Source organism: Aegilops tauschii, chromosome 5, assembly GCF_002575655.3.
Source record: "Aegilops tauschii subsp. strangulata cultivar AL8/78 chromosome 5, Aet v6.0, whole genome shotgun sequence".
NCBI classification, from domain to species: domain Eukaryota; kingdom Viridiplantae; phylum Streptophyta; class Magnoliopsida; order Poales; family Poaceae; genus Aegilops; species Aegilops tauschii.
Genome location: NC_053039.3, coordinates 335,475,296 through 335,501,446, shown reverse-complemented (window position 1 = coordinate 335,501,446; position 26,151 = coordinate 335,475,296). Strand labels below are relative to the sequence as shown.

The window sequence follows — 26,151 nt, the reverse complement described above, 5'->3', positions numbered from 1 at the left end:
TGTTCGAGAGATGGGGTCTTGGGGGATTTATAGGAGGAAATGCGAGTGGTTTTTCACGGAGAGTGTCCTCAAGTTATGAGGATTTCCACTTCGAGTGAAGCTTGCCGAGAGCTAGGAAGTGGCAGTTTAGTCCCCCCTCAAAAAAATGTGGCAGTTTGGTCCTCATTCTATTGGGTAGTCCTGTCCAAGGGCTCCAAACGTTTTGCATCCATGGTGAAAATGGCGGGCATGCTATGTGATGGTGGGGGGGGGGGGGTTGACAGGCCACTGATACATCGACCGAAGGTGTAGTGTATTCTAGAGTACCAAGAGAGGACAAAATGCTTATAAAAAGTAATGAAAGGAGCGCAATAAATTTATATATGAAGGACCATAGTATAAAACATCTTGATGACAATGATACGTCTCCATCGTATCTATAATTTTTTTATTATTTCATGCCAATATTATACAACTTTCACATACTTTTGGCAACATTTTATATAATTTATTGGACTAACATATTGATCCAGTGCCCAGTGCCAGTTACTGTTTGTTGCATGTTTTTTGTTTTGCAGAATATCCATATCAAACGAAGTCCAAATGCGATAAAAATTTACGGAGGATTATTTTGGAATACATGTGATTTTGGAAGGTGGAATCAACGCAAAAGGAGGCCCACAACCCCAACAAGACATCAGGGCGTGGCCCAGCCACCTGGCGCGTGGTGGCCACCTCGTAAGGCGGTTGCTGCCCTTCTTCGGGCGCAAGGAAGCTTATATCCGAAAAAAGTTCGTGTTAAAATTTCAGTGCAATCGGAGTTACTGATCTCCGAATATTTAAGAAACGGTGAAAGGCCGGATCTGAAGAACGCGAAACAGAAGATAATAGAGAGGTAGATCCAATCTCGGAGGGGCTCTCGCCCCTCAACCGCCATGGAGGCCATGGACCAGAGGAGAAACCCTCCTCTCATCTAGGGGGGAGGTCAAGTAAGAATAAGAAGGAGGGGGGCTCTCCCCCCCCCCCCTCTCCCAGTGGCGCCGGAGTGCCGCCGAGGCTAGGATCGTGATGACGATCTACATCAACAATCTTGCTACCGTCAACACCAACTTTCTCCCCCTCTATGCAGCGGTGTAACCTCTCTATTCCCCCTGCAATTCTCTACTTAAACATGGTGCTCAACACTATATATTATTATCCAATGATATGTGGTTATCCTATGATGTTTGAGTAGATCTGTTTTGTCCTATGGGTTGATTGATGATCATGATTGGTATGAGTTGTATATTTTATTCGGGTGATGTCCTACTGTGCTCTCCATGTCGCGCAAACGTGAGGGATCCCCGCTGTAGGGTGTTGCAATACGTTCATGATTCGCTTATGGTAGGCGGCGTGATTGACAGAAGCACAGACCCGAGTAAGGGGGTTGTTGCGTATGGGATAAAGAGGACATGATACTTAATGCTATGGTTGGGTTTTACCTTAATAATCTTTGATAGTTGCGGATGCTTGCTAGATGGCCTCTCCCATCGGATGAGTTCCTAGTTGACAATGGCTAGGAGTGGTTATTGCATTTTCTTATCAATTTTTTGATGAGGTTCGGGACATGGTGATCATGGTGGTTTGGCGAATTTGGCAACTGCGGACAGATCAATCACATGGTTTGAAGGGTTCCTGTTTGTTGCATGTTTTTTTTGTTTCGCAGAATATCCATATCAAACGAAGTTCAAATGCGATAAAAAATTACGGAGGATTATTTTGGAATATATGTGATTTTTGGGAGGTGGAATAACGCAAAAGAAGACCCACAACCCCCACAAGACACCAGGGCGCGGCCCAGCCCCCTCGCGCGTGGTGGCCACCTCGTAAGGCGGTTGCTGCCCTTCTTCAGGCCCAAGGAAGCTTATATCCAGAAAAAGTTCATGATCAAATTTCAGGGCAACCGGAGTTACGGATCTCAGGATATTTAAGAAATGGTGAAAGGCCAGATCTGGGGAACGTGAAACAGAAGATAATAGAGAGATAGATCCAATCTCGGAGGGGCTCTCGCCCCTCCACCGCCATGGAGGCCATGGACCAGAGGAGAAACCCTCCTCCCATCTAGGGGGAGGTCAAGGAAAAATAAGAAGGATGGGGGCTCTCTCGCCCTCTCTCTCGATGGCGCCGGAGTGCCGCCGAGGCTAGGATCGTGACAACAATCTACATCAACAAATCTTGCTATCGTCAATACCAACTTTCTCCCCTCTATGCAGCGGTGTAACCTCTATATTCTCGATGCAATCCTCTACTTAAACATGGTGCTCAACACTATATATTATTATCCAATGATATGTGGTTATCCTATGATGTTTGAGTAGATATGTTTTGTCCTATGGGTTGATTGATGATCATGATTGGTATGGGTTGTATATTTTATTTTGGTGCTGTCCTACGGTGCCCTCCGTGTCGCGCAAACATGAGGGATCCCCGTTGTAGGGTGTTGCAATACGTTCATGATTCGTTTATGGTGGGTGGCGTGAGTGACAGAAGTACAGACCCGAGTAAGGAGGTTGTTGCGTATTGGATAAAGAGGACTTGATACATGCTATGCTTGGGTTTTACCTTAATGATCTTTAATGGTTGCGGATGCTTGCTAGAGTTCCAATCATAAGTGCATATGATCCAAGTACAGAAAGTATATTAGCTCATGCTTCTCCCTTATATAAAATTACAATAATGATCACCGGTCTAGTTATCGATCACCTAGGGACAAATGACCTTCTTGTGTGACAAAAGCTATCTACTACTTTTATTATCTTGCAATTTATTCATAGTTTTATTTTTGCAAAGTACTTTTAGTTTTATTCTTGTTCTAGGTAAAGCAAACGTTAACTGTGCGTAGAGTTGTATCGGTGGTCGATAGAACTTGAGGGAATATTTGTTCTACGTTTAGCTCCTCGTTGGGTTCGATACTCTTATTTATCGAAAAATGCTACAAACCGATCCCCTATACTTGTGGGTTATCACACAACATGTTTATTTTTCGGGTCAAAAATAAAAAGACATAGAGTGGTCATACCAAAGTTGTTTTCTATTCACTTAAAGAGCATGAGGGAGGTGTGGCCCCGTGGTAGGATACTTTGGACCAATTTTATTAGAAATTTTATTGTAATAAATGCCTGTGTTAATTATTTTCTTATTTTACCTAATACCTTCTAAAGTGGCACGACAATTGTCATAGCCACCTGTGCGTTTACACCCCTTGGTTGCTCTACGGTGTCTCCTCATCTGTTAAGGCTGGATACAACTTTTCCGTTTGTGTCTCCTCATCCATCCATCCTCCATAGCATATTGCATTAATTTCTGCCAGGTAATTGCCTCTCTATATCTCGTCCTCTTCCTTCATGCTGCTCCAAAGAAAGAAAAAGTAAGCTTTCTTCCACCGATTTTTGTCCATGGGTCCTCTACACCTACACCAAGTAATATTGCACCAGATACGTCCATATGGTGCATGCAGCTTCCCTTTTTTGCCATCCTCTGGTGCGCATGCAATGCATGCTATTAATTCCTACGAGTTCTGCATTGTATATGCACTTTCTGCACTTCGTGCTTTGATTTGCTTTGATCCAAATCTGCTACACTACTCCTTAATTGGCTTACGATACATTTTCCAAATAATCGTCGATCATATGTGATGTACCTAGGGGGGATGTTTTGGCACAGAGCGCGCTTTGGGATGGGTCAAACCATAGGATGACCCGCAAAAAAAGAGTGCTAAAGGAGAGAATAAATTTACTCCCTCCGTTCCTAAATATAAGTCTTTATAGAGATTCTACTAGGTGGACTACATACGGAGCAAAATGGATGAATCTACACTTAAAACGCATCTATATACATCCGTATGTGGTTCATAATAGAATCTCTACAAAGACTTATATTTAGAAACGGAGGGAGTAGATATGAAGGGCTATAGTGTAAAATATGTGGATGGCAACACTCTTATTGCTAGGGTCAAAAATAAGAAAGTCCTATGATGATGATAGCAAAGTTGTTTGGAGCTATTCACTCAATGGCCGCGAGGGGATGTGATCCTATGCATAACATACTTTGATCAAATCTTATTAGATATTTCATCGTGATAAATGCTCGTCTTAATTATTTTCTTATTTTAGCACCTACCTTTTTGACTGACACGACACTTGTCATGGCCACCGGTGTGTGTACACCTCTTCGTTGCTCTACGGTGTGACAGTTGTATAACAGGCTAAAAATAAAGGCTGGTTACAGCTTTCCCGTTTTTGTCTCCTCATCTGTCCGTTCTCCTCAGCCTATTATTGCATCATCAATTTTCTGCCAGGTAATTGCCTTTCTACATCTCGTCCTCTTCCTTCATGCCACTCCAAAGAAAGAAAGAAAGGTAAGCTTTCCTTCACTAATTTTTGTCCATGGGTCATCTACACACACAGGATACTTTCATCTGGTGCATGCACCCTTTTTTCCATCCTCTCGTGAATTTGCTTCCATCCAATCTTCTACTACTCCTTAATTTACTTACGATACATTTTCTAGATCATCGTATGCACTGTGTGTGGGCGGGATGCTTTGGCACAGAGCGCCTCTTCGGGACGGGTCGAACCATGGGATGACGCGCAAAAAAGAACTAGATAATGATGTGTGGCATGTACGCACAATTGTTGGTGACCGGCATCCAAGTTGGCACTGCGAGAGAGGCCAGTAGGCCGTTGTTGGGTGCAGCAAGCAACCGGCTGGTGCAATCCTCATGTCCGCTGGTTCGTCGGCGTCTGCATGTGCCTTCCAACCACGGCCAGGAATGGCCCGGAGCAACAGACGCACGCACACGGATTGGGTGAAGCACCAGCCACGCTGCCTATTCTTGTGCTAGGGTATCTAGATGATGTGTTGAATCGTATTGTAATGCCTGCTTATACGATTAAGGTTGTTCAACAAAATGACTGCTTGTCCCAACACCGCTCTAGTGACAAGTGGCATGGAAGATGACATGTTCGGGCACTGGGCTGTTAGCAGAGGCATCATGACTTGTTGTTGAGGCGAAACAGCTGAGGCTCTTGGCCTCATCTAAAAAGAGTTTACTGCAACTACCTCTATCTGCCATCAATTCTAGAAGTAGAAATTTACGCTTCAAGCTCAGAAAACAATGTTGTTTGGTGTATCCGAAATTTACTAGTGTAGCCTATGAGACGCAAAAATGCTGGAATTTGATCTCACCAATGCCATTCTTCTCTTGTACATACTAGTATCTCTTATGTATATCAAGTACCATTCATTATGCCGATAGATATCGATACACTAGTGGTGACACAAGCCTCACAATAATAAAGACATGTATGCGCCACAAGAGGCTTCATCTTTGTCAGCGAGAACAACCTAGGAAAAGGCTTGGCAAAATCTGTGTGAACATAACCGAGCTTTTCTATCTAGTTTCTCATGGCATCAGTCTTGAGTCTTGACTCCGCCAGCCTTGTGTGCGCTTAGAATTAGAATCTAGACTTCATCTTTACAAGCGAAAACGAGAATCATCATGCGCTTTCGCGGTGATAAGTGATGATAATGGTGGAAAGTTGCAGGCCACCAGATTATGTAGCCGGCTAGTTTGACCCTGCCAGTTTCACCAGGAGATTAATACTGTATGCAGCAAGGAAAGTGGCGACCCAGTGAAGTAGTAAGACTACAATTTAGTGAGAACTGGTCACAACCTGCAGCATGTTTGGGCAGGATCAGATTCCTGGGCCAGTTTAGGAGGCTGAACCACCAAGCCAACAACCTGCCTGGCTTTCTCCTTTGGATGCATGATGATACACCGCTTGGTGTACTCCAGGAAGAAGAAGAAAAGCAAGATTTTTTTTGAGTTAAAAAAAACAAGAATTCCTAACAAGTTGACAGACACCAAATAACATGAGGAGCAAAACATACGACGAATGTCTCCTTTTATTTGAAGTTCAGAAAGCACAAACAACTATGTGCCTAGAATGGTAATAAAAAGCACGCACAAACGCGATGGGCGAATGCACGAAATGTTTGGGAAATAACAGTTCATAAATGGAAAGTTGAGGCCAGAAAGACTTCATTACATCCTGCTACCAGCTTCAGTCATACATGGTCAGGTCGATCACCTCCGATTCGTCCATGGCGACGAGAGGAGCCTCTCCATTGGTGACGCATACCTCCTTCATAGGCACTGCTGGCTTCACCGGCGCAGCGCCTCCACTGGAGGCAGAGCCACTGGTGCCTCCCTGGCTGCCGCTGCCCTCCGAAGACCCCATTTTCTTGACGCGAGAAGATTTCGCAGCCTTACCCTTGCGTTCAGCGCAGTTGAGGCCGTCAGAGTTTGCAGGATCAACCCGGCACTGCTTGGCATCGGCCGAGCCGCCACCACGGGACATGCCATCTCCATCACCCTCCTCACGTCGCTGCTGCAGGCTTGCCTTGTCTGGAACTGTCTTGGCAGGTACATCAGCAGGACCCTTGCCCTTTCTATCCTGCAGCAGCCTTTCTTCCTCGGAAGGGTGACCCAGTTCTAGGATCCTCTTCCGTGGAGGAACAGAGTTTGCAGTTCCAGGATCCTCCCGAGGTTGCAGCAGCAGTCCTGTTGGGCTTGCCGCGGCCGCGGCCGCCGCCTTCTGCTTCTTTAGGTCAAGGGTTATCTTGGCTGCAACATCTGTTCTTGCATCTAGAGGCATCCACTGCTCCTCACGCCACTCAAACGACTTGTGCAGAGCGTCCACTTTGAACTCCACGAGTCTCCCCTCCCCTGGAAATTTCAGCAAGCAAGCATGCATGAGGGAGAGCTCCAGTCCAGTGTTCTAAGTTCTATGTACTACTACCATTACAAAGAGAGCTCAAAGCCGGCAGTCAGTTCACCTTGGAGATAAACTTGGACGTGGCCGGCAGTCTCCGGCTGCAGCACGATCCCCTCCCACCATCCGCCGTTGAGCCACGCGTCGACGATGACCCCGACATCCACCGGAGAATCGATCTTCCTGTAACGTGATGGGAGCTGCGGGCGGAGCATGGGCCTTTTGGCAAGGCGAATGCCCAGGCGGCCAGGCTCCGCAATTCTTGCAACTTTGAGCCATTCCTGCAAAACAAGGAAAGGAAACTCGTGTTGAGCACAACATCATCATCATCGTCGTCAACACATGCAAGATATATATACCAGAGAAAGAAGAGGAAGCAGGACCGACCTTGAGCTGTCCTTTGCCCTCGGGTTTTCGAAGGTCTTGGTACCGCACCCAGATCTTGTCATTTTGCTCGTTCCTCTTGAGTACCACGCATTTGAACCAATAGCCCCTCACGCTGCTGTCTTGGCTCAGGGCTTCAAGACGGCTGTCGGGCTGGAACATCTTCTCAGCAGGGTTCACCATGGTTGACGCATCACTGGCTGCTGCATTACTAGTACCACTCGGGGGCGGCTGATTCTGCACGGGGGTCTGACAGTTCACCACGCCGCGGGGAACAACACTGCTTCCGACGGTCTGGCCAATGGTGACACTGTGTGGAGTTGCGCTGCATGGAGGGGGCATCTCCTTCTCCTTCTGCTTCTCCATGGCTTTGTCACCCATAACAGAGCTGGAACTGGAAGGAGTTGCGCTGCATGCGGGGGGCTCCTGCTTCTGCTTCTCCATGATTTTGTCACCGATAGCAGTGCTGGAAGCAGTTGCGCTGCATGGAGGGGGCTTCTGCTTCTCCATGGTTTTCTCACCAATAACAACGCTTGAAGGAGTTGCGCTGCATGGAGGGGGCTTCCGCTTCAGCTTCTCCATGGGTTTGTCACCCATAACAGAGCTGGAAGGAGTTGCACTGCATGGAGGGGGCTTCTGCTTCATGGTTTTGTCACCAATAACAGAGCTGGAAGGAGTTACGCTGCATGGAGGGGACATCTCCTTCTGCTTCTCCATGGTTTTGTCAACGATAACAGAGTTGGAAGCAGTTGCGCTGCATGGAGGGGGCTTCTGGTTGTGCTTCTCCATGGTCTTGTCACCAACAACAGAGTTGGAAGGAGTTGTGCTGCATGGGGATGGAGGGGCCATGTGCTTCTACATGGCTTTGTCACTGATAATGGCAGCACTGGAAGAACCAGCATGGTTCTTGGCGGCCAGGCCAGTAATGGCAGCTTTACCTTTGTTGTTATTAGGTGGCTTGGCCTGCACCACAATTGCCTTTACAATCTCCTGGTTTGCATATCCTTGCAGCTGCTGCGCGATGTCAAAGGGCCCGACGGTGTTATCCTCGATCTGCCGACGACATACAAAGGGCTGCCAGCTACTGCGCCCTCCATGTATTTTCTTGAACATCTCAAAGTGCTCTGGATTCAGGACTGGGACCACCGCCTCCAAAAATTCAACCCTCAGATCTTGCAGACCATAGCCAAAGAAGATCTCCCTGCGATAAAGATCGGGGGCAATACAACACCGTGCTCACCGTCTTGTTCCTCGAACCATCGTGCCAGCACCATCTTCTTCCCGCTGGCATCTTCGTACATGTCTTCCACATAGGCAACATGGCTCTCTCTCCCTCCACAATTGATGAACACAAAATCATGAACCTACAAAGACATATAGATGTAAAGTTGTAAACCAAGATATATAGATCTGTCCGTGTGTGAAAACAAAACAAGAAAACAAGGGGTAAGTTGATGAACACGTACCGAAATTCTCAGTCTCCCTCGCCAAAAGGATTTGTAATGCTTCCGACATTGATCAAGATTGGGCAGTTTGCATATCCATGTGAACCCTTCTTTGTTTTCCCCAGCAACATCGAGGATACCCTGAATGAACAGCCAACGTTAATTTCGTTGAGAGGAAGCATTTCTCAGGAAGACGGCTTGTAAGATCGTATGTACCTTAGATGCAGCGCTACCACCATCATGGTGGTCGGGACAAGTCAATCCAAAGGCTCCATACGGAGGATCTACAAAGACGACAACAATGGGGCAAGTTAGTCGATTTCTATCCACATCATATTGGCCTCAGAAGACCAAACACAAGAGGAAACATCTAAGTTATCCAAACACTAATCTTAAAAAAAGTTAACCAAGCACAAAAGGAAAGAATCGCATAAATCAGATCTAGCAAACCAAACATATACATCAGGAACAAGCCAAGATAGAAGATACATAGGGCGATACATGAGAAAAGGAGTAGATCTATATATAAGATTAGAGAAAAGATATCTAACAATATGTTGTCATCATCTTGACAAAAAGGAGTAGATCTATTAGATTAGACAAAAGATATCCCAGAGTAGTGCTAGTAAAGGAAAGGGATAAAAGGAGAGCACTGCAAGATGGTCATGGATATGATCCCTAGCTTGTACTGAATCCTGCACCGAACAAAAACGTGACGAAACAGTAGAAGAAACTGACGATCTGGCTGGGCGTAGGAGCAGCGTGTGTATTAACGCTACAGAGCTCCTAAACATTCAGATTCAAACATTAGAAACACAAGAAAATAGAATAAGAATGGATCTTGTGCTCAAGACATAAACCCCTACTAAACAGTAACCAAACATGATCAGATCGATCGTCGGAGATGCATGGTGAGAATTCTAGCGGCCTGATCCGTCAGCTTAATCACATGGTACTAAAACGACCAGAAAAATTCACCACTAGGGCATGGAAAAAAGGAGCACGTGGTACCTGCGACGAGCGAGGTGAGCCAGTCCATGATCTCCCTCCTGGACTTCCACCTGAGCCCGGTGATCTCCGACGCCAGCGCCATCACCCTAGCGGATGCTGACCCAGACTCCAGCGCCGTCTCGAGGGACAGCAGAAACTGCACGTCCGCCGAGTAGGCTATGTTCCCAGGTCCCTAGTACTTACCCACCACCGCCAGATCCCTCTCGCACTTACCGTTGTCCTTGGGTGTCGCGCACCAGAGGTAGTAGCACACCTTGCACTCCTCGCCGTCGTCGTCCCCCAGCACGACCTTCTCCTCCTCCCACCCGACCCACTTCCTCGCTGCCATCTTGGCATTACCCTCGTCCACCACAGCCGCCCGAGAGCGCGAGCTACTCATGGCCTTCTCACCTGGCTGGCACTGGCAGTGGACGACAGCGAAACGGGGAAGCGGCCGAGGGGAGGGTGATTCAAACGGGAGGGGGCCAGGGACAGGGTGCTGTTAGGGACTACTATTTCTGGACTGAATTCTTGTTCCTGTGAACACAATGTTCGAGAGATGGGGTCTTGGGGGGATTTTATAGGAGGAAATACTGGTGGTTTCGCAGAGAGTGTCCTCAAGTTATGACGATTTCCACTTAGGGTGAAGCTTGCCCAGAGGTGGGAAGTGGCAGTTTGGTCCTCCCTCAAAAAAAATGTGGCAGTTTGGTCCTCATTCTATTGGGTAGTCATGTCCAAGGGCTGCTGGAGTTTTGCATCCATGGTGAAAATGGGGAGCGTGCTAGCTATGTGATTGGGAGGGGGGTGATATATGGGAGGGAAACTACGAGCATGATATTTGAGCGGGGGGCTGATGTATATGCGTACGAGATGCGTTCAGACAGTGTCAGACATGCCTTACCCCTTTGCCGGAACATAATGCGCGAGGGGAGGGGAAACGTTGATATATGGGTGGGAAATGACGAGCATGATATATAAGCAGGGGGAAGGGGATGATATACGAGCGGGAAACTATGAGCATGATATTTGAGTGGGGTATGATGTATAGGCGCACGCCGCACGTGCAAGCGGTTTCATACATGACTTGCCCCTTTCGTCGGAACATTGATATGCGAGGGGAGGGGAGATGTTGATATATGGGCGGGAAATGGAGAGCACGGTACGTGCATGGGGAGGGAGTGGGATTGATGTATGAACGGGAAGGACTAGCATGATGTTTGAGTGGGCCGGGTTCGGTTTCAGAAAGGCCTTACCCCTTTCATTGGAACACTGGTATGTGCCTTTTGTTTGAATATTGTACGCGGGATGTTGGGGATATAACTACTGGTGTCACCCGCCCAGGAGGGGCCGGGTTACACTGAGACGATCATCGCATGAAGCCCAGAGTCAAGCTCGAAGATGGCGGGTCAGTGATGGGCTTAAGGCCCAGAGGCGGCTTAAGGCCCGTAGTGGTAAACCGCCGTAAGCCGTGACTTGTAGTGTAAGTCAAGAATAGTTAGGAGTCCGAGCCGGATGCTGTTTATAAGCCGGTCGGGACTCTGAGAGCCGCTGGGCGTTAACCTCTCTATATAAAGGGACGACCCGGCGGCGGTTCAGGACAAGTAAGATCAGATCGATAGCCAAGCAGAGCGGTTTAGCTCCTGGTCATCGAAACCTTAAGCAATACCACCACAACTGGAGCAGGCTTTTACCTTCAACGTAAGGGGCCGAACCAGTATAATCTTCGTGTCCTTTGTCCCGTTTAATCCCTTTAAGCTTCCTAGCGGCGATGGCTCCACGACTAAGTCCTTGCACGAGGACATCTGCCGTGACAATTCCACGACACGGGAGGAAGGAAAATGTTGATATTTGGCGGGAAATATGTCTACCATGATATGTGAGTGTGTGTGTGGGGGGGGGGGGGTTGAGGGTGTATATGGGTCAAAAATGACGAGCATCTTATTTGAGTTGGGCTGGAGTTGACGTACGCCGCACGTGCATGCGGTTTCAAACAAGCCCTTGCCCCTTTGTTAGAGCATGATAGACTAGGGCGGCGCGGAGATGGGCCCTAGGCACCCAGGGCGACGGTCGGGGCATCGGGAAGTTCTCTTACCAGGCGCTTGGCTTGGCATATGGCGTGAAATACTAACCAGGCCGTTAAAAAGCTACCGGTCCCTAAATCTATGTGAGCACTCACTCTTTTACTCGGTCCAAACTCAGCATACTAACTCTAGCCCATATAGGAGCAAGCGGTCGGGGCACGAGTGAGTTGATCAGCCAGTTTATTGGACCGGACGCTAGAACGACCCATCTGTTGGCTTGCCCGTTGTGCCATAGAACCAGACCAATTCACACGCGTGGCCTACATCTAATGTGTATTCGCCGCCCCGACGCCCCTGCCAATGCTAGACAAGAACGCCACTTGTCGAAGTGGTGAGCGTTCCCCACTGGTTGGTCACACAAGTGTTGCTCGTCGTATTCAGGGATAGCACATGAGCCATCAGATTTTCTTTCGTATGGCATGGGATACGCTCTACGGTAGATAAAAAAGGCTTAGTTTTGGGCACGTGTGTCGCTTGAATGCTAACTCCGCCACTATGTGAGGGGGGGGGGGATATTGATATATGGACGGGTCATGAGAACACGATGAGCTCGACATGTGATAGTTGGCGGGTGGGGGGCCGGGGGGTTAACGGGGCACTAATACATCGACTGAAGGTGTAGTCTATTCAAGAGTACCAAAAGAGGGCTAAATGCTTATAAAAAGTAAGGAGCGAGGTAAATTTATATATGAAGGGCCATAGTGTAAGATATGTGGATGACAACATTCTTATTTCTCGGGTTGAAAATAAAAAAACATAGGGTGGTCATAGCAAAGTTGTTTGCTATTCACTCAAAGAGCACGAGGGAGGTGTGGTCCCGTGCATGTGCATATGATACTTTGGACAAATTTTATTAGAAATTTTATTATAATAAATGCTCGTGTTAATTATTTTCTTATTTTACCCCATACCTTTTAAACCGGCACGACAGTTGTCATAGCCACCAGTGCGTTTACACCCCTTCGTTGCTCTACAACGTGACACTTGTATAACAGGCTAAAAATAAAAGCTGGATACAACTTTTCCATTTTTGTCTCCTCATCCGTCCATCCTCAGTAGGGTATTGAATTAGGATTGAATTAATTTCTGCCGGGTAATTGCCTTTCTATATCTCGTCCTCTTCCTTCATGTTGCTCCAAAGAAGGAAAAGGTAAACTTTCTTCCAACAATTTTTGTCCGTGGGTCCTCTACACCTACACCAAGTAATATTGCACCAGATACGTCCATCTGGTGCATGCATCTTCCTTTTTTGCCATCCTCCGGTGTGCATGCAATGCATGCAATTAATTCCTCTGAGTTGTGCATTGTATATATATACTTTCTACACTTGGTGTTTTGATTTGCTTCGATCCAAATCTTCTACTACTCCTTAATTTGCTTACGATACGTTTTCCAGATCATCACCGATCATATGTGTTGTGCGTAGGCGGGATGTTTTGGCACAGAGCACCCTTTGAGACGGGTCAAACCATAGGATGACGTGCAAAAAAAGCCATAGGATGATGTGTGGCGCGTACGTACAACTGTACGTGACGACGTCCAGGTTGGCGTTGCAAGCGAGGCCAATAGACCGCTATTCGGTGCAGCAAACAACCGGCCAGTGCAATCCTCGTGTTCCCGGGTGTGTAGGCGTCTACCTGTGCCTGTCAACCACGGCCAGTAACGGCCCGAAGAAACTAACGCACATGGACTAGGCGAACCCACTAAGGCACTAGCAACACTGCCCATTCTTGTGCTAGGCAAGCACTTAACATTCTAGAATATTCTAGATGATGTGTTGAATCATATAGTAATCCCTGATTATCTGGTTGAGGTCGTTCAATAAGATTTAAGTTTTTTTTTCTCGAATACGCGAGGTTGCGTATCATTTCATTGATAGGGTGGGAGAGAATACAAGGTTGGCGTCCTGGGTATCGTGCACATTAGATGGCGGTACGCAGGCACAGAGGTGAGCAGAGAGAAATAGGAGGATGCTCAGCCGTTACAAGAATGGTCTGATCGAGCCCTTTGGCGCCGGCTCTTGCCCATAGTTTCGCCTCCTGTTTGATGTCGTCGAGAAGTTTGACATAGGAGGGTGTTATGTTGTCGAAGAGGACTGCATGCGGTGCTTCTGGATGGCCCAGGATGTGAGGATGATAAGGGAGTTAAGTCCTTTGCATAGGCTGGCCAGCACGTTTGTCTTTGTTGCGGTCGAAGAAGCCGGTGCTGCCATCGGGCAGTATTGTGGGTATGCGGCACCAGGCCAAGATGTCATGCCAAATAATGCGTGAGAAGACGCATCCAGCGAGGAGGTGGTGGAGAGTTTCGTCGTCCTGGCCGCACAGTTTGCAGATGTGGTCGTGCGGCAGGTCGTGTCGCGCGCGACGGTCCGCGATCTAACATCGATTGAGGGAGGCTAGCCAGAGAAAGATCTTCGCATTAGAGGGAGACCAAGTCTTCCAGATGAGCTGCCGGTAGGGTGCGGTGGTAGCCCCAAGGAATAGCGTGTGGTAGGCAGACCGCATCGTGTAGTTGCCGTCGATAGTCCACTTCTAGGAGAGCTTATCTGGCTCCTCGGAGAGTTCAATGCCTTGGAGAAATCTCCACAACTCAATATACTCGATGACCGCAAGGGGATTTAGGTTGCCGTGGATGTCCGCGATCCAGCCATGACCGGTAAGAGCCTCACTAACAAGTCGCCGTCCTCTGTGTCGCCTCGGGATGAGGGAGGATAAGGTGGGCGCGATCTTAGGGATAGATTTACCATGGAGCCAATGATCCTGCCAGAACTTGCAGTTGTTGCCGTCGCCGAGGGTCCAAGTTGTCGAGGCACGAAAAAGCTGAGAAGCCTTGGGGTCGGATGACAGATGGAGATGTTTCTAGGCGCGTGCGAGGTCAGTGTGCTGCAGCCAGAGCCAGCGTGTGCGTAAAGCCACTCCGGTGTGGTGTAGGTCATGAATCGCCAGGCCACCGAGCGCCAGGGGCGACACACCTTTTGCCAGGACACGATGCAGCAACCAGTATGTGCATCTTTGCTACCGTGCCAGAGGAAATCACGGATTAGCCGGTTGATCTTCTTTAAGATGAACGGGGTGATCGCCAGCGCGAGCAAGATATGCACCGGCATGGCAGAGAGGACGTGGCGGGCAAGAGCTAGCCGCTAGCCACGCGACAGCAGAGAAGCTTTCCATGTAGCCAGTTTCCTGGAGAGTTTGTCGACAAGTGGTCCGAGTGCGGAGGCCGGCACCTTGCGGGTTGAGAGGGGTAGCCCGAGGTATTTGATGGGAAAATCCACGATCGAGCAGGAGAGGGAGGCCCCAATGGTGGCGAGCTGGCCGTCGGTACACCTGATGGGCGATGCCGAGCACTTGAATAAGTTGGTTCGAAAGTCGGATGAGCTACCGAAAGCTTCGAGTAGCAACTTGATGGCGTTGAGCTCGTGAGTGTCGGGGTAGCAAAAAATGACCACGTCATCGGCGAACATGGAGATGCTCGACGCGGCATGGCATGTGGTGAGCCGCTGTAGGATGCCCTGCTGTGTGGCATACTCAAGAAGTGGGTTAATCTTGTCTAGCACTAAGGTGAACAACATGGGGGAGACCGGGTCGCCTTGGCAGTCCCTGGGCATGGGCGATCAGCGGTCCCGGGTTGCCGTTGACGAGGACACGCGTGGAAGCAGTGGATAGTATGATAGAAATCCATTTGCACCACCGCCGACCAAAGCCGAGGTGGCGGAGTGTCTCAAGGAGGAATTGCCATGCCGCCATGTCGAAAGTGGCGATGTCCAACTTGAGAAGCACACATGGCTCCTTGAGGTTGTGGAGGAGCCTCACCGTTTGTTGGACGAGGAGGAAGTTGTCGTGCACACTTCTCCCAGCGATGAATGCACTTTGATTGGTGGATACCATGTCACGTAGCTGCAGCGCAAGCCGGAGAGAGAGAACCTTGGCGAAGAGCTTTGGAATGAGGTGGATTAGGCTAATTGGTCGGTAGTCTGCGATCGTCGACGCGTCCGGTTTCTTGGGTAGTAGGGTGAGGAGCGCCTCGTTGAGCTTGCGAAACCCCATGCCATTCATAGTGTACAACTTGTCGAACGCGGCACATATATCCTCCTTAATGATGGCCCAACACGAGCGCAAGAACTCCACCGTAAATCCATCCGGGCCCGGTGCCTTTCCTGTGGGCATTAGCTTGATCGCATGTCATATTTCATCCTTAGTGAATGGTTCCTCTAGTGGCAAAAGGTCAAAGCGACGAGGGTCGAGGGTGTGCGGGTCGAGGGTGTGCTCGCGCAAGACCTAGGATCAATTGGTGGTGGAGAAGTGAGAGAATGCCGTGCGGGCCATGCCGGGGTCATCACTGATGAAGGAGCCTTCATGGTGTAGCCCAAGGATGTAGTTTTTTGACTTATGTGGGCAGCATGAATCTTGAGGAAGGCCGTGTTCGTATCCCCCTCCTTGAGCATGAGAAACGTGCATGTTCGCGCAATGCATCACTCAAGAGAGGCCAAGCCCAGGTACTTGCACTTTAGCTCCCACCGTAGCCACGTTTCGCTGGTGGGGAGTGGGCACGTGTCTTGGGCAACGTCGAGGCGGTAGATGAGCTCGTGGGAGACGAGAAGTTGCATGGAGATGCTGCCGGTCGAGCGTGAGCTCCAGCTCCACAGCGCGCGTGCCGTGGCTTTGAGCCTATCATAGATCCGTCTGAATGGGTCAGGGTTGGGGTCGTCGGAGTTCCAAGCGGTCGAAACTGTCTGGCGGAATCCCTCGAGTCTAGTCCAGAATCACTCAAAGTGAAAGCGAGGTTTGCCACGATCGCGCGGCGAGCAATCAAGGACAAGTGGGCAGTGGTCCGATGCCGCAGAGGCAAGGCAATGTAGGACGTGATGGGGGTTGCGTGTCTCCCAAGATGGCATTGCAAGAACCCGGTCGTAGCGGACGAGAGTGGGGTTGTCCTGCTCATTGGACCAAGTGAAACGCCTGCCGTGGAGGTATATGTCCCGCAGGGCCGAGTCGTCGATGAAGCGCCGGAACTGGTTCATGGTCCGGTGGTTGACGCGGCCATTGTTCTTGTCGGCGATGGACGTGACCATATTGAAGCCACCGCCAATAACCCATGGCCCAGCAATAGAATCTCGTAGGTCGTGTAACTCGGAGAGAAACGCGAGTTTATCGGGAGTGCCTTGAGGCTCGTAGACACCTGTCAGCCACCACGTGTTGCTTTCGAATAAGGATGAGACTGTCGCGGAAACATGGTATGTCCCAATGATTGGATTGGCTAGTGCAATCACGTCACCACGCCAAGCGAGGAGGATGCCACCGCGGGAAGGAAATAGAAATCAGCAAAGTTCCCGCCGAGCGTCTTGAATAAGATAGCGGGTGTGACTAGAGCAAGCTTGGTCTCTTGCAGACACACCACAAGGGGGAGGTAGAGGCAATTATAGTGCGGACAACAGTGCGCTTAGCTTTGCTGTTAAGGCCATGCACATTCCAAACAACAACTTTATTGTGATTATCCATAGAAGGTTGGGGGCTAGGTGGACTGGGAAACGTCCAGTCAGGCAGCGGCGAGAAGGTTCTGGCTGCACGTGGGGCTTGCGACAAGCTCCCATGGCACTTGCCAGCCGAAGAAATCAGCGAAGGCGAGCACAACGTCAGTGGCCAACGGCCGATCGAAAAGCCATGAGTACTTGGTGAGAATGTTGGCGGAGAGTGGCTCATCATCTCCCAGTAGGCCTAGTTTGCGTAGGAGAACGCGCTTGGCCTTCATCTTGGCATCTTAGCCCTAGTCATGCATGGCGATCCGGCCACTTCGGCTTGGGGTGAAGTTGGGCGGGATCTCGCCGCACCTACGCATGGGGGCGAGAGTTGCCAGCAGTGGCGCTGTTGGCGCCTTGATCGGTTCTAGGAATCCTAGGATGTGGGGCGGGATGACGCAGGAGGCGGGTCCATTGGACATGCATGGCGGGAGATGTAGAGTTGTGGTCATGGAGGAGCCACATGGGCTACAATTGGCGGGTTCCGGATGGGCGTGGTCGCCATCAGGTGCATGGGCAGTGTCGGATTCAGGGCTCCGCAGACTCAAGAAAGGTTTGAACTCTGGGGCGTGTGCGAAGAACCCGACCTGTCCAGCCTACCAACCCGTCGCCCCACGACCTAGCTCGAAGAACAAGGGAGAATATGAACACAGCAGTTTACCCAGGTTCAGGCTTGCGGTGTAAAACCCTACTCCTGCTTTGTGGTGGATTGGCCTCACGAGGGTCTGAGGACGAACTAGTACAAGGGATGAACAACCTCGTGAGGTCTGCTATGGTGAGGGTCGAAAGGATCCGATCCCCTCTATGGTAGTGGCTAACCTATATTTATAGTGGCCTCCGTCCTCTTCCCCCAAAACGTAGGCGGGAAGGGATCGCACGGTGGCCAATTTGAAAGGGGACAAGTAGTACATCTTATCCTGACGAAAGGTGGTCTTCGCCTGCAAAGCTTCTGGTCGTGACGCTGCGGTGGGCTTGGTGATGACATCCGTCCTGCCGTCCTGGTGGTCTTGGTCTCGTTGCACCGAAATGGAGACCTTTGCTAGATTCCTCGGGAACCCACGCCTGCGCTTGCCTCCTTAGCACCTAAGAGGAAACTGCCTCCTATGCGCCCGCTAGTGCCCGCCTGGCCTTGGTCGTCATGGCTTGCGTCATCGCAACCTTAGGAGGTTGGGTACCTGCATAGAAATCTCCGCTCCTCAGGGGGTCGCCTGGGATGGCCGCTCCCTCATGAGGTCTTGACGTTGTCCGCCTCCCGAGGCTTGGACCCTCGCGAGGGTCTTGTCTTGGCGGTCTTGTAGATGGGCCGTACCAGGCCATCGATGGAGCCATGCCGTGGGCCGCAGGCAGGCAAGTCTGGGTACCCTGGTTCTCAAAATGCCGACAGTAGCCCCCGGGCTCAAGGCGCGCTCGGACTTGGCTTCGAGGCGAAGCCAAAGGGAAAGGGCGAAGCGCCGCGGGCCCCAATTGTCTGCAGGCCAGGCTGACGCGTGGCGCTTGATGGGACATGGGCGTCTCCGCTTCCCCATGCCACCTCAACAACTGCCCGACTTGACAACTGCCTGGTGCATGCAGAGGGGCCATCATGACTTGGAACGTGAGAGGCCGCCGGTTGGCCTTCTTCCGGCTATAAATGGGGGAAGGGGTCGGAGCCCCAAGCCCATCTTCATCTTCTTGCTGCTCGCTCCTTCTTCCTCTCCTTCGCCGTCTTGCCAAAGCATCCATGGCGCCAGTGAGGAGGCTCTCGGTCGCCGAGAAGGGAAAGGCCCCCAAGGAGGGACCAGGCTCGCCACCGCCCAAGAGGGGCCGCGGCCGTCCCCGCAAGCATGCCGTGACGCTGGCGGTGGCTCCCCGAGGGCATGGGCGCACCTCCTCAAAGGCTGGCACTGCCTCCGGCAGTAGTGGGGGTGCTCCCTCCCGTGCCGGAGGCTGCCACAACCAACGAGGGAGGCATGTGGCAGCCATTCGGCCACCGCGCCTGCGATCCCATTCGGCCGATGCGTCCTCGGAGTTCGTGGTGTGGGCGGAGAGGCCTGCACGCGTCTGTTCCAGCTCCCGCGCTTCTTCGCGGGCGCGCTGCCGGCCGGGGGACCTGGCGGCCTCTGGCAGCAGGTCGATGGTTGCTGCAGTAAGGCTTCGTGGGTGGAGGTAGAGGTCACTCCCGCCGGCAATGTGTTCCTGAACCGCGGGTGGCAGTCGTTCACCCGTGCGCGCAGCCTGCAGGGGAGGTGTACTCTCCACTTCAGGCACGACGGCGCTGCGACCCTCTTCGTCAAGATCTTCAGGGAGGACGGCAGGCGCCTGGGGTGCTGCCCGGAGAGCGACAACGACGACGACGTCCACCCTTCCGACGATGACGACCGGAGGAGCGGTAGCATCTTGGGTGGTGAACTTGCCCTTGGCGACGGTCGCGACGCTTCCAGCAGCAGCGGCTCCTCTGGGTAGAGCACGAGCGACGACGACTACAACGAGCCGCCACGTCGCCGAGCTCGGACCGCGGAGGACGATGAGCCGCCTCGCCATCGCGCCCCACTGAAATAGGAGGACTCCGATTGAGCACGAGCGTCGTTGGAGCCGGGTCTCAGGAGCCGCGGTGGTCGCGAGGCCGCTTTTGCTTCTTTTTTTTCTTTTCCCTGCATCAAGAAGTAGAAAGCCCTGCCGAGGCATGTAATGAACCATGGCACTTGCGCCGTTATATTAACGTTTTATATTGCATCCTGGCATTCGTATTGCTACTAATTGACGGGTTCTCGCTGATCGCGATTGGGATAACTTAGCTTAGTGTGCTTGCGGTAGGCTCTCATGCCGCGAGGGCGTGCTTCTCTGGAGCTTGGACCTCCTGCGCACCCCTCGTTCCAGAGAGATCCTACCAGGGGTTTCCTTCTTGAGGATTCGAAGGTTCTCAGGCCTCGGGATGCACTCTGTGGCCGCGAGGTTTCCGGCGAGCCACATGGCCTCTGGAGATGTTTCACGGGGCGCCGCTCCCCGTGAGGACCGATCGCCACTGGTACGCCAGGTCGCGATGCCCAGCGAGGCCAGGGGATGAGGGCTCATGGGGAACACACACGCCCGTTGGCTTGTTCATGAGCGTCGCGCGAGGATTAAGACACCAAAGGCTAGGGCACCAAGGGTTTGGCGAGGTGTTTTCGTGGGAGGACCCAGACATACACACCCTGCCCAGCCTCCGCTCGCGAGACACATGGGGAAGAGCGACGGGCAGCTGCCGCTCTCCGAAAGCAAGGTTTGGAAAAGTAGATGCTGCGAGGAGACAAATTCCCATCCCTTTCGAATAAAGACGTGGGAACTTTGAATTTCATTCCAAAAAGTGACAAACCAGCTACAGAAAGCAAGCAAAAGAACAGCCGCATCCGGCACCTACACTAGTCTTCTGGTCTTTCCGCCAGCGCGGAGCATGGGGCTTCCACTAAGGCATGGGTGGGAGCCCCCGTGAGGCTGAAGGGCAGCACTTAGGAGAGTCTGAGGAGTGTACAACCCCACTCATTATTACGTGAGAGTGTCATGAGCGGAGACTTGAGAGGCGCATGGCACTCGCTGGTCACAGATAGAACTTCCGGAGGTGCTGGATGTTCCAGGCATTCTGGATGGGGACCCCGTCCTGCGTCTCCAAGCGCGTGGCGCCAAGCCTGGAGACATGTGCGATCCTGAACAGGCCCTCCCACATAGGCGAGAGCTTGTGAAGCCCCTCCCTGGAAAGCGCCCGCCTCAGGGCGAGGTCACCCACCTCGAGGGTCCTAGAGCAGATACTGCGGCCGTGATACCGCCGCAGTGCCTGCTGGTACCCCGTGGCACGGAGCGAGGCTTGGCGGCGGCCCTCCTCCCCGAGCATGAGGTCTATCCCCCGCGAGGCGTCCTGGCGTGCCTCGTCAAATGCCAAGACCCGCGAAGAGCGGTGTTTGACCTCGAGAGGGAGGACCGCCTCAGGCCCGTAGACGAGGAAGAACGGGGTCTCGCCGGTGGGCTCAGTCGCCGTGGTGCGGATGGACCACAAGACAGACTGAAGCTCATTGAGCCAGCCCCTGCCGCAGGCCTCGAGCTTCTTCTTGAAGCTCCTTGTCTTGAGGCCCCTCGGGACCTCCGCGTTGGCGCGCTCGGCTTGGCCGTTACTCTGTGGATGCACCACTGAAGTGTAGCATATCCGTGTTCCAAGGTTAGCACAATATGTTTTGAAGAGGTTGCTCGTGAACTGAGAGCCATTGTCAGTGATGATACGGTTGGGGACCCCGAAGCGGCTCACGAGGCCCTTGATGAACTTGATGACTGAGCTAGATGGGATGGTGCGCACGGGCTCCACCTCCGCCCACTTGATGAATTTGTCGATGGCGACGTAGAGGTAGCGGTAGCCCCCGGCTGCTGGGGGAATGGGCCCAGGATGTCCAGCCCCCAGACTGTGAACGGCCACGAGAGCAGGATGGTCTGGTAGCCCTGAGCGGGCTGGTGGATTTGTTTTGCATGGAACTGACATGCCTCACAAGATCGCACCAGCTCCGTAGCATTGTTGAGCGCCGTGGGCCAGTAGAACCCGCTGCGGAACGCCTTGCCCACGAGGGTGCGCGTGAAGAATGGTGCCCGCGGTCCCCGCCATGGATGTCAGCCAGCAACTCACGCCCTTGCTCCTTGGAGATGCATCGCAGCGAGACGTCGTTTGGGCGTCTTCGATAAAGCTCGCCGTCCTGCAAGCAGTAAGCGGTGGCTTGACGGGTCACGCGCTCTGCCTCTTCCTCCTTCTCCGGCAGGGCGCCTCAGAGCAGGTACGCCTTCAACTCTTCGGTCCAGCATCCCTCCTGAGGTTCGAGCGCCAGGAGCAGGCGGGCTCCTGAGGTCGGGCCACAGGCCGGGGCGCTCGAGGAGGGGGCCAGGGGTGGCTCCTCTCGAAGCAGCTTGGGGCCTACAGGAAGGGGGGAGGGGCGATGGCTTGAAGAGCCGTTCCTCGAAGACGCCAAGCTTCTGGGGCTCACGTCGAGACGCCCTCTTGGCGATGTCGTCTACTCCTTGTTCCCACGCGGGACATGCTGCAACTCCAAACTCAAGAATCGTTTTTTCAATTTTGCGTACCTCTTCCAGGTATGCCTCCATGTGCTCGTCCTTAGGCTTGTATTCCTTGTTGGAGAAGTTGACGAGGAGCTGAGAATCACCCTTGATGGTGAGAGGGAGCGTCCAGCCATCGGGCACCTCGTCTCCGGGTGTGAGGGAGCGATCCTCACCCACCCCTCGGTCAGGGCGTCAGTCCATTCCGCCACAAAGTCAGCGAGGACGCGCCCTTGATGACCCTGGTGGTGCTGAATTCCAGCTGGAACGCCTGCAGCTCGATGTTCCACTCGACACCCCTCCCCGCGGCATTGGGGCTACAGAGCTCCTTCTCCAGGGGGTACGCGGAGACGACCTTGATGGGATGACCTTGGAAGTAGTGTCGCAGTTTCCTGGAGGCGATGAGGAGCGCGAGGAGGAGCTTCTATGGCGCGCGTCACGCAATACCGTGCTGACGAAGTACACGGGGTGCTCGACGTGGGATGGGGTGTCGATGATGTCCAGCCCTGCTTGAGACGAGGGGGCCTCAGGAGCCTTGCCGTCTGATGGGGTAGTCGGGGCCTCAAGAGTGCCATCCTGAGGTGGCGACGACGCGGCCGTATGCGGGGTGCTATGCCGCGCACCCACACCTGCGCGCTCTTCCCGGACCGCCACGAGTGCCGCGCTAGCCAAGTGGGGTGTCGCGGCCAGGTAAAGCACCAGGGGCTCAAGAGGACGTGGCGCCACCATCACCGGAGGGCTGGTGAGATACCTCTTGAGGTCTTGAAAGGCAGCCTCAGTCTCCGGAGTCCATTTGAACGGGCCCTTCTTTTTCATCAGCTTGAAGAACGGAAGGGCGCGCTCGCCGAGCTTGGAGATGAAATGCCCCAGCGAGGTGACGCAGCGTGCGAGCTCCTGCATCTCCTTGAGGGTTTGTGGCGGGCTCATCCTTTTCTATTGCCTTGATCTTCTCTGGGTTAGCCTCGATCCCTCTATGCGACACCAGGAAACCCAACAACTTGCCGGACGGGACACTGAACACACACTTCTCTGGATTGAGCCGCAAGTTTACCTTGTGCAGGTTGGCGAACATTTCTTCCAGGTCTTCAACAAGGGTCACTGATTCCCGTGACTTTACCACTATGTCATCGACGTACACCTCGGCATTCCTCCCAAGCTGCCAGCCTAGGGCGATGTGCATCACTCGCTGGAAGGTTGCGCCGGCATTGCGGAACCCGAACGGCATGCAGGTGTAGCAGTACACCCCGCACGGGGAGAGGAAGGCTGTCTTCTCGACGTCCTGCACCACCATCTTGATCTAGTGGTAGCTCGAGAAGCCGTCCAGGAAGCACAACAAGTCGCACTCGGCGGTGGAGTCAACGATTTGATCAATGCGCGGAAGAGGGAACGGGTCCTAAGGGCACACCTTGTTGAGGCTCGTGAAGTCGACGCACATGCGCTCCTTCCCGCCCTTTTTGGGGACGATGACCAGGTTGGCCAACCAATCCGGGTGCCGTACTTCCCGAATGACGTCGGCTTCTTGCAGCTTGTGGACCTCCTGGACGATGAACAATTGCTTCTCCGGGGCCTGCCGCCGCGCCTTTTGCTTCACCGGGCGCGCGCTGGGGCACACCATCAAATGGTGTTCAATCACATCTCGTGGGATGCCGACCAAGTCCGTCGCCTCCCATGCAAATACATCCTTGTTCACACGGGGGAAACCGACCAGCGTCTCTTCCTGATCTGGGGGAGGCCGGCGCCTATGGTGAAGGTGGGGCCTGAGCGCCCGTTGTCGACTGGCACTTCCTTCGTCTCGGCCCGATCCTGAGAGAACAGTTGCTTCTTCTTCGCGGGTGCGGCCTCCGAGATCCCTAGAGCACCCTCGGCCGCGGCCTTGAAAGCGAGCTTAAGGGCCAGGAGTTCATCCTTGGTGTCCCCCACCACAGTGAGGATGCCGCTGCTCCCAGGCATCTTGATGACGTTGTAGTTGGGGTGCGTCGCCGCCATGAACTTGGCAAGGGCTGGATACCCAAGGATGGTGTTGTACGGGAGGCCGATGCGGGCGACGTCGAAGTCGATGAGCTCGGTGCGGTAGTTGTAGCGCGTGTTGAAGGTGACAAGGAGGCGGATCTGCCCCAGGGGAACGATGGCGCCGTCAACCACCCTTGAAAAGGGTCTGGTGGGGGCGAGCCGGTCGTAAGGCACTTGGAGCAGGTCGAAGGGTTCCACGGAGAGGACGTTGCGGCCGGCACCGTCGTCGATGAGGGTCCTGGTGACCACAACACTGCTGATGGTGGGCATGCATAGCAAGGGGAGCACGCCGGCATCGACCGTAGTCTTGGTGTGATCCCTGGAGTCGAAGGTGATGCCGGTCTCGGGCACCGCCCGGCCTGGAGGAGCCCCCTGCCGCGGCTGGGCGGCCCCCACCTGCCGGAAGAGCTTCTTGACGTGGCGGCTTGAGGCAAGCGTCTGCGACCCGCCGAGAATGGTCGCAACAGCATGGGGTGCCGGTGCCGCGAAGCGTGCGATGAACAGATCGCGCAACTCCTCCCAGGAGGCCACCAGAGACTCCGGTAGGTTAAGCCTCCGGGAGCGCGGTATGCCCGTGAGAGCCATGGGGAGCCAGTTCGCCATGGCCTTGTCGTCGCCATTCGCCGCCTCGATGCTCAGCTCGTACAAACGGAGGAACTCTACGGGGTCCCCCGCGCAGTCGTACCGCGGGGGTAGCGTCGGCATAAACTTCGGCGGCCATCGCACCTGTCGCAGGGCGAGTAAAAAGGCCCGGTGGCCTACGATGTTTCTGAATACGCCCGGCGGGTGGGGCGGCGCCTGCCATGGGAACCACGCAGCGCGGGGAGAGCACAACCGATGGAGAGGCAGAGCTTCGACACGCCCCCTAACTGGTGCGCCAAACGTCGTATTCAAGGCTCCACAGAAACAAGAAAGGTTCGAACTCTGGGCGTGTGCGAAGAACCTGACATGTCCAGCCTACCAACCTGTCGCCCCACGGACTAGCTCGAAGAACAAGGGAGAAGATGAACACAACAGTTTACCCATGTCCGGGCCACCTTGCAGTGTAAAACCCTACTCCTACTTTGTGGTGGATTGGCCTCACGAGGGGCTGAGGACGAACTCGTACAAGGGATGAACAACCTCTCACGGTGTACTCTGGTGAGGGTCGAAAGGATCCAATCCCCTGTATGGTGGTGGCTAACCTATATTTATAGTGGCCTCGGTCCTCTTCCCCCAAAACGTAGGCGGGAAGGGATCCCACAGTGGCCAATTTGAAAGCGGACAAGTAGTACATCTTATCCTGATGAAAGGTGGTCTTCGCCAGCAAAGCTTTTGGTCGTGACGTTGCGGTGGGCTCGGCGATGACATTCGTCATGCCGTCCTGGTGGTCTTGGTCTCGTTGCACTAGAATGGAAACCTTTACCAGATTCCTCGGGAACCCACGTCTGCGCTTGCCTCCTTAGCACCAAAGAGGAAACTGCCTCCTCTACGCCCGCTGGCGCCCACCTGGCCTTGGTCGTCATGGCTTGCATCATCGCAACCTTAGGAGGTTGGGTACCTGCATAGAAACCTCTGCTCCTCGGGGGGTCGCCTGGGGTGGCCGCTCCCACAAGAGGTCTTGACGTCATCCGCCTCGCGAGGCTTGGGCCCTCGCGAGGGTCTTGTCTTGGCGGTCTTGTAGATGGGCCGTACCAGGCCGTCGATGGAGCCACGCCGTGGGCCGCAGGCAGGCAAGTCTGGGTACCTTGGTTCCCAGAACGTCGACAGACAGGGGTCGGGGACCAATACGGTGGCCTGGGGATCGGCAGCGGGCCCAACCTGCGCCTGGTCGGACTCTAGTCCCAATGTTGCCACAAGCGGTTGGGTGGTGTCGCCCAGGGGGGTCGAGATGGCCACATTGAAGGCTG

At 53.1% G+C, this 26,151-nt stretch overlaps 1 pseudogene; it reads right to left on the bottom strand.

Annotated features, from left to right (window-relative positions):
- Positions 1-5,893: 5,893 nt before the first annotated feature.
- Positions 5,894-9,962, bottom strand: LOC109772054 (uncharacterized; annotated as a pseudogene).
- Between the last annotated feature and the right edge of the window lie 16,189 nt (positions 9,963-26,151).